This window comes from Chiloscyllium plagiosum, unplaced genomic scaffold, assembly GCF_037043375.1.
Source record: "Chiloscyllium plagiosum isolate Xiang-an unplaced genomic scaffold, Cpla_swu_hap1 HiC_scaffold_38, whole genome shotgun sequence".
NCBI classification, from domain to species: domain Eukaryota; kingdom Metazoa; phylum Chordata; class Chondrichthyes; order Orectolobiformes; family Hemiscylliidae; genus Chiloscyllium; species Chiloscyllium plagiosum.
The window spans coordinates 81367304-81381202 of record NW_028270176.1 but is presented as its reverse complement, the minus strand read 5'-3'; the positions used below and the strand labels follow the sequence as shown (position 1 = coordinate 81381202).

Below are 13899 nucleotides of genomic sequence, written 5' to 3'. Positions count from 1 at the left end.
GAAGAAAATTGGGTTTGCTTCCCGGGCAATGAACTGTGGTGTGGCAAAGTCCCAACTTTTCCGGTGTCTGTGCTGTCATGATCGTGTTCGCCTCCTGCGTGGAAAATCGCAAACAGCTCTGCTGTCGCAGGCAAGTTGAGCGTTTACTGGAACCGAATGTCGACTGTGATTTCATTGCTGTTGTGAAACAAAGTCCTGCGGTGGCACGACTCGTCGTTATTTTGTTTTATGGCCAATGGGAAAATCGTTCCAATGAATTGCGATGTCACATGTTATTGAATTTCTCCCATTTCCTTCATTTCCGTCCTGCGGACATCGGAAGGGAAAGGTAATCTAATCCAGTCTGTGATTGGTGAAATTCACTTTTTTATGGCCCATTCTTTTTGTGTTCTTTCTTTCTCTCTTTTCAGCATTGTCTGGGAAGTGGTGGTGCACTCAGGCTCCAGTATGTTTGAAAGAGCAGTTTGGAATTGCCCTGTTGTTAGTTGTGAGATTACTTTATGACTCATGCCCCCGGCCTGTCTCACATTTTGCATTCATGCTCGCTGTGTCTGAAAATGCATTTGGTTTGCCAGTTTTGTTTGTGTTCCGTGTTAAATGCTTTCTGTTTTGCGATTCGCTCAATACATTTCGAATTAACAGGGTTTCTGAGGTAACTTCCAGCTGCAAAAATCCTCAACTGAGAATCTGGGAAAATTTCCCGGAGTATGGTCAGTCGGAGCAAAAGTAAGGAAGTCGTTCGTTTCTGCAGTGTCTTACAACGCTACCTTTCCCGTGAGCAGTCGAACAGACTAAATGATTGTGCCACAGACTGCGACGGCCAGCTCCGCTAAAAAGTAATCCTTTACAGCCGGTGTAAGCAACACAATGTTATTGGCGCACACCGCGTGGAAACAGATACTTCGGTGTATCTCGTCCATGCTCACCACATAGCCAAAATTAAAGAAGTCCCATTAAACAACGAGCGATTGGAAACAGAAAGGTGAAAGGTAAAATGGCTTCAACTTTCAGTGCTGGGTGCCACTGAGCCTGAGCAGTGGCGACTGCGCCTTGTTTCTGTAGTGTAGTAGTCATCACGTTCGCCTTACGCGCGAAAGGTCCCCAGTTCGAAACTGGGCAGAAACTGCTTTGTTCTTCAACTGCAGCATTTTACATGGACAGGAGCGGAGTTTGCTTGCTTGCTTTCCCATCTGCAAACCTGCCTTCGAATTTGCTTGAACAAATCTGCTCTCGTAGTGAAATGTAATGCAACTCCATTTAATTACTGTGCAAAGCATTGTCAAGTTTTTCTCCAACCTGATTGTGATCATATGCCATTCTGTTTGAGAGTGTAGTTATCGCCTTCTGATCCTTCCACGAAAATCAGTATCGCACTTGCATTCCTTGCGCAGGCGGCCCGTTTTCAAGACAGGGAAGAAGCTGATGCGCTGGTGTCACAGCGCACCGCGGATTCCTGAACTAGTCTGTCTGTCAAATGTACCCCCAAAGTCGTCTATGAAGGACATCATTTGGAAGCGGTCTGTCGGTATTCAACGTGCGTGAGTTGTTACCAGAGGTCCTGAATCATGTTTTGGAGCAGTTCGCACGTTAGTGGCTCATTCAATTAGCAACAGCAATGAAAGAAATTACACTCTCAGAGAACCTCTGGACCTGTGCTTTGATAGCGGCCCGAGATCTAACCACGTTGGAACTGAAACGGAGGAATCGACAGAGAGGCTACAGAATGACATCGCATCCATTTGGTTTTCTTTAAATCACTGACGAGCAGGAAAATGTAAACTGGGAGGGCGAGTGGGGAAGTGAGGCAGTTGCAGCTCTGGTGAAATTCCTTCTTTGTGATTCACTCAGCAACCAGAGACGTGTGAAGGTGACTCAGGCGTGAGAGCTCTTCACATCGAGAACAAAAAAGCACTCAAGGGCAGTTAGCACCTCTTCCGGAGTGGGGGTGGGGTGAGCTAATTACCTTTTGACTTCTGTTACTATGTTCAGAAACTGCCTTTTAGATTGATGTGAACAGAAACTGCATTTCTAATCAGCACCGTGGAGTTTAGCAAAATTTATTGAGTCGCTTCTCGTCGACTCAGTTGGTATCCATGTGGCTCATATCCAGGTGTGAACATCTCTGCAGCGAATTGCACGGGTAAGGCAAAAAGGCAAGGAAAGTGTCATCTCGAACCGGCTCCGAGGTCAGAGCATCCTCACAATGTGATCTGTCGTTCTCGGATTGTAATGCTACCTCCGGTTTTAGGGTGGAGAACATTCTTTGGGACTCTTATTCTGCAAAACAGTGACTGAAACGATGATGCGCGGTATGATGTGGAACACGGCCTGCTCAGCTTTGTGCATTTTCCCGGTAGTCCGGTGTGTTTCATGTTCCGTGTAAACGTGAAAGTTGTCCTGTTTCGATCAAAGGGTGAAATCATTTAGCAAAGCAAGAATCGAAATTGCAGTAATGTCAAGCAGCTCATGGTAATTTGACCAAATCATAACCGATCGCATGTTCTCACGCACTCACAGATACATTTGTAGTTGAAAAGATTCTGAGAAGATAGACTCAGCTTACCATTGATAGTTGTCTGGATTGATGGGCTATCATTATCTGCTGCGAAATTGATATTGTAGACGGGCACATCCCAGCAGTTGTGCGAGTCGGAGAGGGACCATGGAACCCTTTTCACGTGGCTTTGCATCGGTTGTTATGCAGGAGCACAATTGGAAGTGCAAGAAAATGGGGCAGCGCGGCTGGCTGGTAGTGTGGCCGAGCGGTCTAAGGCGCTGGATTAAGGCTCCAGTCTCGACAGAGGCGTGGGTTCGAATCCCACCGCTGCCATTTCTGCTGATCGTTTCCAACGACGCAGCTTGTTAAAATGCTGTTTCGACTCCTGCTGCATTTCTGTTTAAAACCGAAGAAAATTGGGTTTGCTTCCCGGGCAATGAACTGTGGTGTGGCAAAGTCCCAACTTTTCCGGTGTCTGTGCTGTCATGATCGTGTTCGCCTCCTGCGTGGAAAATCGCAAACAGCTCTGCTGTCGCAGGCAAGTTGAGCGTTTACTGGAACCGAATGTCGACTGTGATTTCATTGCTGTTGTGAAACAAAGTCCTGCGGTGGCACGACTCGTCGTTATTTTGTTTTATGGCCAATGGGAAAATCGTTCCAATGAATTGCGATGTCACATGTTATTGAATTTCTCCCATTTCCTTCATTTCCGTCCTGCGGACATCGGAAGGGAAAGGTAATCTAATCCAGTCTGTGATTGGTGAAATTCACTTTTTTATGGCCCATTCTTTTTGTGTTCTTTCTTTCTCTCTTTTCAGCATTGTCTGGGAAGTGGTGGTGCACTCAGGCTCCAGTATGTTTGAAAGAGCAGTTTGGAATTGCCCTGTTGTTAGTTGTGAGATTACTTTATGACTCATGCCCCCGGCCTGTCTCACATTTTGCATTCATGCTCGCTGTGTCTGAAAATGCATTTGGTTTGCCAGTTTTGTTTGTGTTCCGTGTTAAATGCTTTCTGTTTTGCGATTCGCTCAATACATTTCGAATTAACAGGGTTTCTGAGGTAACTTCCAGCTGCAAAAATCCTCAACTGAGAATCTGGGAAAATTTCCCGGAGTATGGTCAGTCGGAGCAAAAGTAAGGAAGTCGTTCGTTTCTGCAGTGTCTTACAACGCTACCTTTCCCGTGAGCAGTCGAACAGACTAAATGATTGTGCCACAGACTGCGACGGCCAGCTCCGCTAAAAAGTAATCCTTTACAGCCGGTGTAAGCAACACAATGTTATTGGCGCACACCGCGTGGAAACAGATACTTCGGTGTATCTCGTCCATGCTCACCACATAGCCAAAATTAAAGAAGTCCCATTAAACAACGAGCGATTGGAAACAGAAAGGTGAAAGGTAAAATGGCTTCAACTTTCAGTGCTGGGTGCCACTGAGCCTGAGCAGTGGCGACTGCGCCTTGTTTCTGTAGTGTAGTAGTCATCACGTTCGCCTTACGCGCGAAAGGTCCCCAGTTCGAAACTGGGCAGAAACTGCTTTGTTCTTCAACTGCAGCATTTTACATGGACAGGAGCGGAGTTTGCTTGCTTGCTTTCCCATCTGCAAACCTGCCTTCGAATTTGCTTGAACAAATCTGCTCTCGTAGTGAAATGTAATGCAACTCCATTTAATTACTGTGCAAAGCATTGTAAAGTTTTTCTCCAACCTGATTGTGATCATATGCCATTCTGTTTGAGAGTGTAGTTATCGCCTTCTGATCCTTCCACGAAAATCAGTATCGCACTTGCATTCCTTGCGCAGGCGGCCCGTTTTCAAGACAGGGAAGAAGCTGATGCGCTGGTGTCACAGCGCACCGCGGATTCCTGAACTAGTCTGTCTGTCAAATGTACCCCCAAAGTCGTCTATGAAGGACATCATTTGGAAGCGGTCTGTCGGTATTCAACGTGCGTGAGTTGTTACCAGAGGTCCTGAATCATGTTTTGGAGCAGTTCGCACGTTAGTGGCTCATTCAATTAGCAACAGCAATGAAAGAAATTACACTCTCAGAGAACCTCTGGACCTGTGCTTTGAGAGCGGCCCGAGATCTAACCACGTTGGAACTGAAACGGAGGAATCGACAGAGAGGCTACAGAATGACATCGCATCCATTTGGTTTTCTTTAAATCACTGACGAGCAGGAAAATGTAAACTGGGAGGGCGAGTGGGGAAGTGAGGCAGTTGCAGCTCTGGTGAAATTCCTTCTTTGTGATTCACTCAGCAACCAGAGACGTGTGAAGGTGACTCAGGCGTGAGAGCTCTTCACATCGAGAACAAAAAAGCACTCAAGGGCAGTTAGCACCTCTTCCGGAGTGGGGGTGGGGTGAGCTAATTACCTTTTGACTTCTGTTACTATGTTCAGAAACTGCCTTTTAGATTGATGTGAACAGAAACTGCATTTCTAATCAGCACCGTGGAGTTTAGCAAAATTTATTGAGTCGCTTCTCGTCGACTCAGTTGGTATCCATGTGGCTCATATCCAGGTGTGAACATCTCTGCAGCGAATTGCACGGGTAAGGCAAAAAGGCAAGGAAAGTGTCATCTCGAACCGGCTCCGAGGTCAGAGCATCCTCACAATGTGATCTGTCGTTCTCGGATTGTAATGCTACCTCCGGTTTTAGGGTGGAGAACATTCTTTGGGACTCTTATTCTGCAAAACAGTGACTGAAACGATGATGCGCGGTATGATGTGGAACACGGCCTGCTCAGCTTTGTGCATTTTCCCGGTAGTCCGGTGTGTTTCATGTTCCGTGTAAACGTGAAAGTTGTCCTGTTTCGATCAAAGGGTGAAATCATTTAGCAAAGCAAGAATCGAAATTGCAGTAATGTCAAGCAGCTCATGGTAATTTGACCAAATCATAACCGATCGCATGTTCTCACGCACTCACAGATACATTTGTAGTTGAAAAGATTCTGAGAAGATAGACTCAGCTTACCATTGATAGTTGTCTGGATTGATGGGCTATCATTATCTGCTGCGAAATTGATATTGTAGACGGGCACATCCCAGCAGTTGTGCGAGTCGGAGAGGGACCATGGAACCCTTTTCACGTGGCTTTGCATCGGTTGTTATGCAGGAGCACAATTGGAAGTGCAAGAAAATGGGGCAGCGCGGCTGGCTGGTAGTGTGGCCGAGCGGTCTAAGGCGCTGGATTAAGGCTCCAGTCTCGACAGAGGCGTGGGTTCGAATCCCACCGCTGCCATTTCTGCTGATCGTTTCCAACGACGCAGCTTGTTAAAATGCTGTTTCGACTCCTGCTGCATTTCTGTTTAAAACCGAAGAAAATTGGGTTTGCTTCCCGGGCAATGAACTGTGGTGTGGCAAAGTCCCAACTTTTCCGGTGTCTGTGCTGTCATGATCGTGTTCGCCTCCTGCGTGGAAAATCGCAAACAGCTCTGCTGTCGCAGGCAAGTTGAGCGTTTACTGGAACCGAATGTCGACTGTGATTTCATTGCTGTTGTGAAACAAAGTCCTGCGGTGGCACGACTCGTCGTTATTTTGTTTTATGGCCAATGGGAAAATCGTTCCAATGAATTGCGATGTCACATGTTATTGAATTTCTCCCATTTCCTTCATTTCCGTCCTGCGGACATCGGAAGGGAAAGGTAATCTAATCCAGTCTGTGATTGGTGAAATTCACTTTTTTATGGCCCATTCTTTTTGTGTTCTTTCTTTCTCTCTTTTCAGCATTGTCTGGGAAGTGGTGGTGCACTCAGGCTCCAGTATGTTTGAAAGAGCAGTTTGGAATTGCCCTGTTGTTAGTTGTGAGATTACTTTATGACTCATGCCCCCGGCCTGTCTCACATTTTGCATTCATGCTCGCTGTGTCTGAAAATGCATTTGGTTTGCCAGTTTTGTTTGTGTTCCGTGTTAAATGCTTTCTGTTTTGCGATTCGCTCAATACATTTCGAATTAACAGGGTTTCTGAGGTAACTTCCAGCTGCAAAAATCCTCAACTGAGAATCTGGGAAAATTTCCCGGAGTATGGTCAGTCGGAGCAAAAGTAAGGAAGTCGTTCGTTTCTGCAGTGTCTTACAACGCTACCTTTCCCGTGAGCAGTCGAACAGACTAAATGATTGTGCCACAGACTGCGACGGCCAGCTCCGCTAAAAAGTAATCCTTTACAGCCGGTGTAAGCAACACAATGTTATTGGCGCACACCGCGTGGAAACAGATACTTCGGTGTATCTCGTCCATGCTCACCACATAGCCAAAATTAAAGAAGTCCCATTAAACAACGAGCGATTGGAAACAGAAAGGTGAAAGGTAAAATGGCTTCAACTTTCAGTGCTGGGTGCCACTGAGCCTGAGCAGTGGCGACTGCGCCTTGTTTCTGTAGTGTAGTAGTCATCACGTTCGCCTTACGCGCGAAAGGTCCCCAGTTCGAAACTGGGCAGAAACTGCTTTGTTCTTCAACTGCAGCATTTTACATGGACAGGAGCGGAGTTTGCTTGCTTGCTTTCCCATCTGCAAACCTGCCTTCGAATTTGCTTGAACAAATCTGCTCTCGTAGTGAAATGTAATGCAACTCCATTTAATTACTGTGCAAAGCATTGTCAAGTTTTTCTCCAACCTGATTGTGATCATATGCCATTCTGTTTGAGAGTGTAGTTATCGCCTTCTGATCCTTCCACGAAAATCAGTATCGCACTTGCATTCCTTGCGCAGGCGGCCCGTTTTCAAGACAGGGAAGAAGCTGATGCGCTGGTGTCACAGCGCACCGCGGATTCCTGAACTAGTCTGTCTGTCAAATGTACCCCCAAAGTCGTCTATGAAGGACATCATTTGGAAGCGGTCTGTCGGTATTCAACGTGCGTGAGTTGTTACCAGAGGTCCTGAATCATGTTTTGGAGCAGTTCGCACGTTAGTGGCTCATTCAATTAGCAACAGCAATGAAAGAAATTACACTCTCAGAGAACCTCTGGACCTGTGCTTTGAGAGCGGCCCGAGATCTAACCACGTTGGAACTGAAACGGAGGAATCGACAGAGAGGCTACAGAATGACATCGCATCCATTTGGTTTTCTTTAAATCACTGACGAGCAGGAAAATGTAAACTGGGAGGGCGAGTGGGGAAGTGAGGCAGTTGCAGCTCTGGTGAAATTCCTTCTTTGTGATTCACTCAGCAACCAGAGACGTGTGAAGGTGACTCAGGCGTGAGAGCTCTTCACATCGAGAACAAAAAAGCACTCAAGGGCAGTTAGCACCTCTTCCGGAGTGGGGGTGGGGTGAGCTAATTACCTTTTGACTTCTGTTACTATGTTCAGAAACTGCCTTTTAGATTGATGTGAACAGAAACTGCATTTCTAATCAGCACCGTGGAGTTTAGCAAAATTTATTGAGTCGCTTCTCGTCGACTCAGTTGGTATCCATGTGGCTCATATCCAGGTGTGAACATCTCTGCAGCGAATTGCACGGGTAAGGCAAAAAGGCAAGGAAAGTGTCATCTCGAACCGGCTCCGAGGTCAGAGCATCCTCACAATGTGATCTGTCGTTCTCGGATTGTAATGCTACCTCCGGTTTTAGGGTGGAGAACATTCTTTGGGACTCTTATTCTGCAAAACAGTGACTGAAACGATGATGCGCGGTATGATGTGGAACACGGCCTGCTCAGCTTTGTGCATTTTCCCGGTAGTCCGGTGTGTTTCATGTTCCGTGTAAACGTGAAAGTTGTCCTGTTTCGATCAAAGGGTGAAATCATTTAGCAAAGCAAGAATCGAAATTGCAGTAATGTCAAGCAGCTCATGGTAATTTGACCAAATCATAACCGATCGCATGTTCTCACGCACTCACAGATACATTTGTAGTTGAAAAGATTCTGAGAAGATAGACTCAGCTTACCATTGATAGTTGTCTGGATTGATGGGCTATCATTATCTGCTGCGAAATTGATATTGTAGACGGGCACATCCCAGCAGTTGTGCGAGTCGGAGAGGGACCATGGAACCCTTTTCACGTGGCTTTGCATCGGTTGTTATGCAGGAGCACAATTGGAAGTGCAAGAAAATGGGGCAGCGCGGCTGGCTGGTAGTGTGGCCGAGCGGTCTAAGGCGCTGGATTAAGGCTCCAGTCTCGACAGAGGCGTGGGTTCGAATCCCACCGCTGCCATTTCTGCTGATCGTTTCCAACGACGCAGCTTGTTAAAATGCTGTTTCGACTCCTGCTGCATTTCTGTTTAAAACCGAAGAAAATTGGGTTTGCTTCCCGGGCAATGAACTGTGGTGTGGCAAAGTCCCAACTTTTCCGGTGTCTGTGCTGTCATGATCGTGTTCGCCTCCTGCGTGGAAAATCGCAAACAGCTCTGCTGTCGCAGGCAAGTTGAGCGTTTACTGGAACCGAATGTCGACTGTGATTTCATTGCTGTTGTGAAACAAAGTCCTGCGGTGGCACGACTCGTCGTTATTTTGTTTTATGGCCAATGGGAAAATCGTTCCAATGAATTGCGATGTCACATGTTATTGAATTTCTCCCATTTCCTTCATTTCCGTCCTGCGGACATCGGAAGGGAAAGGTAATCTAATCCAGTCTGTGATTGGTGAAATTCACTTTTTTATGGCCCATTCTTATTGTGTTCTTTCTTTCTCTCTTTTCAGCATTGTCTGGGAAGTGGTGGTGCACTCAGGCTCCAGTATGTTTGAAAGAGCAGTTTGGAATTGCCCTGTTGTTAGTTGTGAGATTACTTTATGACTCATGCCCCCGGCCTGTCTCACATTTTGCATTCATGCTCGCTGTGTCTGAAAATGCATTTGGTTTGCCAGTTTTGTTTGTGTTCCGTGTTAAATGCTTTCCGGTGTGCGATTCGCTCAATACATTTCGAATTAACAGGGTTTCTGAGGTAACTTCCAGCTGCAAAAATCCTCAACTGAGAATCTGGGAAAATTTCCCGGAGTATGGTCAGTCGGAGCAAAAGTAAGGAAGTCGTTCGTTTCTGCAGTGTCTTACAACGCTACCTTTCCCGTGAGCAGTCGAACAGACTAAATGATTGTGCCACAGACTGCGACGGCAAGCTCCGCTAAAAAGTAATACTTTACAGTCGGTGTAAGCAACACAATGTTATTGGCGCACACCGCGTGGAAACAGATACTTCGGTGTATCTCGTCCATGCTCACCACATAGCCAAAATTAAAGAAGTCCCATTAAACAACGAGCGATTGGAAACAGAAAGGTGAAAGGTAAAATGGCTTCAACTTTCAGTGCTGGGTGCCACTGAGCCTGAGCAGTGGCGACTGCGCCTTGTTTCTGTAGTGTAGTGGTCATCACGTTCGCCTTACGCGCGAAAGGTCCCCAGTTCGAAACTGGGCAGAAACTGCTTTGTTCTTCAACTGCAGCATTTTACATGGACAGGAGCGGAGTTTGCTTGCTTGCTTTCCCATCTGCAAACCTGCCTTCGAATTTGCTTGAACAAATCTGCTCTCGTAGTGAAATGTAATGCAACTCCATTTAATTACTGTGCAAAGCATTGTAAAGTTTTTCTCCAACCTGATTGTGATCATATGCCATTCTGTTTGAGAGTGTAGTTATCGCCTTCTGATCCTTCCACGAAAATCAGTATCGCACTTGCATTCCTTGCGCAGGCGGCCCGTTTTCAAGACAGGGAAGAAGCTGATGCGCTGGTGTCACAGCGCACCGCGGATTCCTGAACTAGTCTGTCTGTCAAATGTACCCCCAAAGTCGTCTATGAAGGACATCATTTGGAAGCGGTCTGTCGGTATTCAACGTGCGTGAGTTGTTACCAGAGGTCCTGAATCATGTTTTGGAGCAGTTCGCACGTTAGTGGCTCATTCAATTAGCAACAGCAATGAAAGAAATTACACTCTCAGAGAACCTCTGGACCTGTGCTTTGATAGCGGCCCGAGATCTAACCACGTTGGAACTGAAACGGAGGAATCGACAGAGAGCTACAGAATGACATCGCATCCATTTGGTTTTCTTTAAATCACTGACGAGCAGGAAAATGTAAACTGGGAGGGCGAGTGGGGAAGTGAGGCAGTTGCAGCTCTGGTGAAATTCCTTCTTTGTGATTCACTCAGCAACCAGAGACGTGTGAAGGTGACTCAGGCGTGAGAGCTCTTCACATCGAGAACAAAAAAGCACTCAAGGGCAGTTAGCACCTCTTCCGGAGTGGGGGTGGGGTGAGCTAATTACCTTTTGACTTCTGTTACTATGTTCAGAAACTGCCTTTTAGATTGATGTGAACAGAAACTGCATTTCTAATCAGCACCGTGGAGTTTAGCAAAATTTATTGAGTCGCTTCTCGTCGACTCAGTTGGTATCCATGTGGCTCATATCCAGGTGTGAACATCTCTGCAGCGAATTGCACGGGTAAGGCAAAAAGGCAAGGAAAGTGTCATCTCGAACCGGCTCCGAGGTCAGAGCATCCTCACAATGTGATCTGTCGTTCTCGGATTGTAATGCTACCTCCGGTTTTAGGGTGGAGAACATTCTTTGGGACTCTTATTCTGCAAAACAGTGACTGAAACGATGCTGCGCGGTATGATGTGGAACACGGCCTGCTCAGCTTTGTGCATTTTCCCGGTAGTCCGGTGTGTTTCATGTTCCGTGTAAACGTGAAAGTTGTCCTGTTTCGATCAAAGGGTGAAATCATTTAGCAAAGCAAGAATCGAAATTGCAGTAATGTCAAGCAGCTCATGGTAATTTGACCAAATCATAACCGATCGCATGTTCTCACGCACTCACAGATACATTTGTAGTTGAAAAGATTCTGAGAAGATAGACTCAGCTTACCATTGATAGTTGTCTGGATTGATGGGCTATCATTATCTGCTGCGAAATTGATATTGTAGACGGGCACATCCCAGCAGTTGTGCGAGTCGGAGAGGGACCATGGAACCCTTTTCACGTGGCTTTGCATCGGTTGTTATGCAGGAGCACAATTGGAAGTGCAAGAAAATGGGGCAGCGCGGCTGGCTGGTAGTGTGGCCGAGCGGTCTAAGGCGCTGGATTAAGGCTCCAGTCTCGACAGAAGCGTGGGTTCGAATCCCACCGCTGCCATTTCTGCTGATCGTTTCCAACGACGCAGCTTGTTAAAATGCTGTTTCGACTCCTGCTGCATTTCTGTTTAAAACCGAAGAAAATTGGGTTTGCTTCCCGGGCAATGAACTGTGGTGTGGCAAAGTCCCAACTTTTCCGGTGTCTGTGCTGTCATGATCGTGTTCGCCTCCTGCGTGGAAAATCGCAAACAGCTCTGCTGTCGCAGGCAAGTTGAGCGTTTACTGGAACCGAATGTCGACTGTGATTTCATTGCTGTTGTGAAACAAAGTCCTGCGGTGGCACGACTCGTCGTTATTTTGTTTTATGGCCAATGGGAAAATCGTTCCAATGAATTGCGATGTCACATGTTATTGAATTTCTCCCATTTCCTTCATTTCCGTCCTGCGGACATCGGAAGGGAAAGGTAATCTAATCCAGTCTGTGATTGGTGAAATTCACTTTTTTATGGCCCATTCTTATTGTGTTCTTTCTTTCTCTCTTTTCAGCATTGTCTGGGAAGTGGTGGTGCACTCAGGCTCCAGTATGTTTGAAAGAGCAGTTTGGAATTGCCCTGTTGTTAGTTGTGAGATTACTTTATGACTCATGCCCCCGGCCGGTCTCACATTTTGCATTCATGCTCGCTGTGTCTGAAAATGCATTTGGTTTGCCAGTTTTGTTTGTGTTCCGTGTTAAATGCTTTCCGGTGTGCGATTCGCTCAATACATTTCGAATTAACAGGGTTTCTGAGGTAACTTCCAGCTGCAAAAATCCTCAACTGAGAATCTGGGAAAATTTCCCGGAGTATGGTCAGTCGGAGCAAAAGTAAGGAAGTCGTTCGTTTCTGCAGTGTCTTACAACGCTACCTTTCCCGTGAGCAGTCGAACAGACTAAATGATTGTGCCACAGACTGCGACGGCAAGCTCCGCTAAAAAGTAATACTTTACAGTCGGTGTAAGCAACACAATGTTATTGGCGCACACCGCGTGGAAACAGATACTTCGGTGTATCTCGTCCATGCTCACCACATAGCCAAAATTAAAGAAGTCCCATTAAACAACGAGCGATTGGAAACAGAAAGGTGAAAGGTAAAATGGCTTCAACTTTCAGTGCTGGGTGCCACTGAGCCTGAGCAGTGGCGACTGCGCCTTGTTTCTGTAGTGTAGTGGTCATCACGTTCGCCTTACGCGCGAAAGGTCCCCAGTTCGAAACTGGGCAGAAACTGCTTTGTTCTTCAACTGCAGCATTTTACATGGACAGGAGCGGAGTTTGCTTGCTTGCTTTCCCATCTGCAAACCTGCCTTCGAATTTGCTTGAACAAATCTGCTCTCGTAGTGAAATGTAATGCAACTCCATTTAATTACTGTGCAAAGCATTGTAAAGTTTTTCTCCAACCTGATTGTGATCATATGCCATTCTGTTTGAGAGTGTAGTTATCGCCTTCTGATCCTTCCACGAAAATCAGTATCGCACTTGCATTCCTTGCGCAGGCGGCCCGTTTTCAAGACAGGGAAGAAGCTGATGCGCTGGTGTCACAGCGCACCGCGGATTCCTGAACTAGTCTGTCTGTCAAATGTACCCCCAAAGTCGTCTATGAAGGACATCATTTGGAAGCGGTCTGTCGGTATTCAACGTGCGTGAGTTGTTACCAGAGGTCCTGAATCATGTTTTGGAGCAGTTCGCACGTTAGTGGCTCATTCAATTAGCAACAGCAATGAAAGAAATTACACTCTCAGAGAACCTCTGGACCTGTGCTTTGATAGCGGCCCGAGATCTAACCACGTTGGAACTGAAACGGAGGAATCGACAGAGAGCTACAGAATGACATCGCATCCATTTGGTTTTCTTTAAATCACTGACGAGCAGGAAAATGTAAACTGGGAGGGCGAGTGGGGAAGTGAGGCAGTTGCAGCTCTGGTGAAATTCCTTCTTTGTGATTCACTCAGCAACCAGAGACGTGTGAAGGTGACTCAGGCGTGAGAGCTCTTCACATCGAGAACAAAAAAGCACTCAAGGGCAGTTAGCACCTCTTCCGGAGTGGGGGTGGGGTGAGCTAATTACCTTTTGACTTCTGTTACTATGTTCAGAAACTGCCTTTTAGATTGATGTGAACAGAAACTGCATTTCTAATCAGCACCGTGGAGTTTAGCAAAATTTATTGAGTCGCTTCTCGTCGACTCAGTTGGTATCCATGTGGCTCATATCCAGGTGTGAACATCTCTGCAGCGAATTGCACGGGTAAGGCAAAAAGGCAAGGAAAGTGTCATCTCGAACCGGCTCCGAGGTCAGAGCATCCTCACAATGTGATCTGTCGTTCTCGGATTGTAATGCTACCTCCGGTTTTAGGGTGGAGAACATTCTTTGGGACTCTTATTCTGC

The 13899-nt window shown here is 46.5% G+C and overlaps 1 protein-coding gene and 5 non-coding genes across 6 annotated transcripts in view; all 6 read left to right on the top strand.

Moving 5' to 3' along the window:
- LOC148139665 (uncharacterized) overlaps positions 1-13899 on the top strand; it is a 481109-nt gene that overhangs the window by 266636 nt on the left and 200574 nt on the right. The window lies entirely within an intron of this gene.
- trnal-aag (transfer RNA leucine (anticodon AAG)) lies at positions 2749-2830 on the top strand. The gene has a single exon. It is a non-coding gene; the product is annotated as a tRNA-Leu (tRNA).
- Positions 5654-5735, top strand: trnal-aag (transfer RNA leucine (anticodon AAG)). Its single transcript has one exon. It is a non-coding gene; the product is annotated as a tRNA-Leu (tRNA).
- Positions 8559-8640, top strand: trnal-aag (transfer RNA leucine (anticodon AAG)). The gene has a single exon. It is a non-coding gene; the product is annotated as a tRNA-Leu (tRNA).
- On the top strand, positions 9768-9840 carry trnav-uac (transfer RNA valine (anticodon UAC)). Its single transcript has one exon. It is a non-coding gene; the product is annotated as a tRNA-Val (tRNA).
- trnav-uac (transfer RNA valine (anticodon UAC)) lies at positions 12672-12744 on the top strand. Its single transcript has one exon. It is a non-coding gene; the product is annotated as a tRNA-Val (tRNA).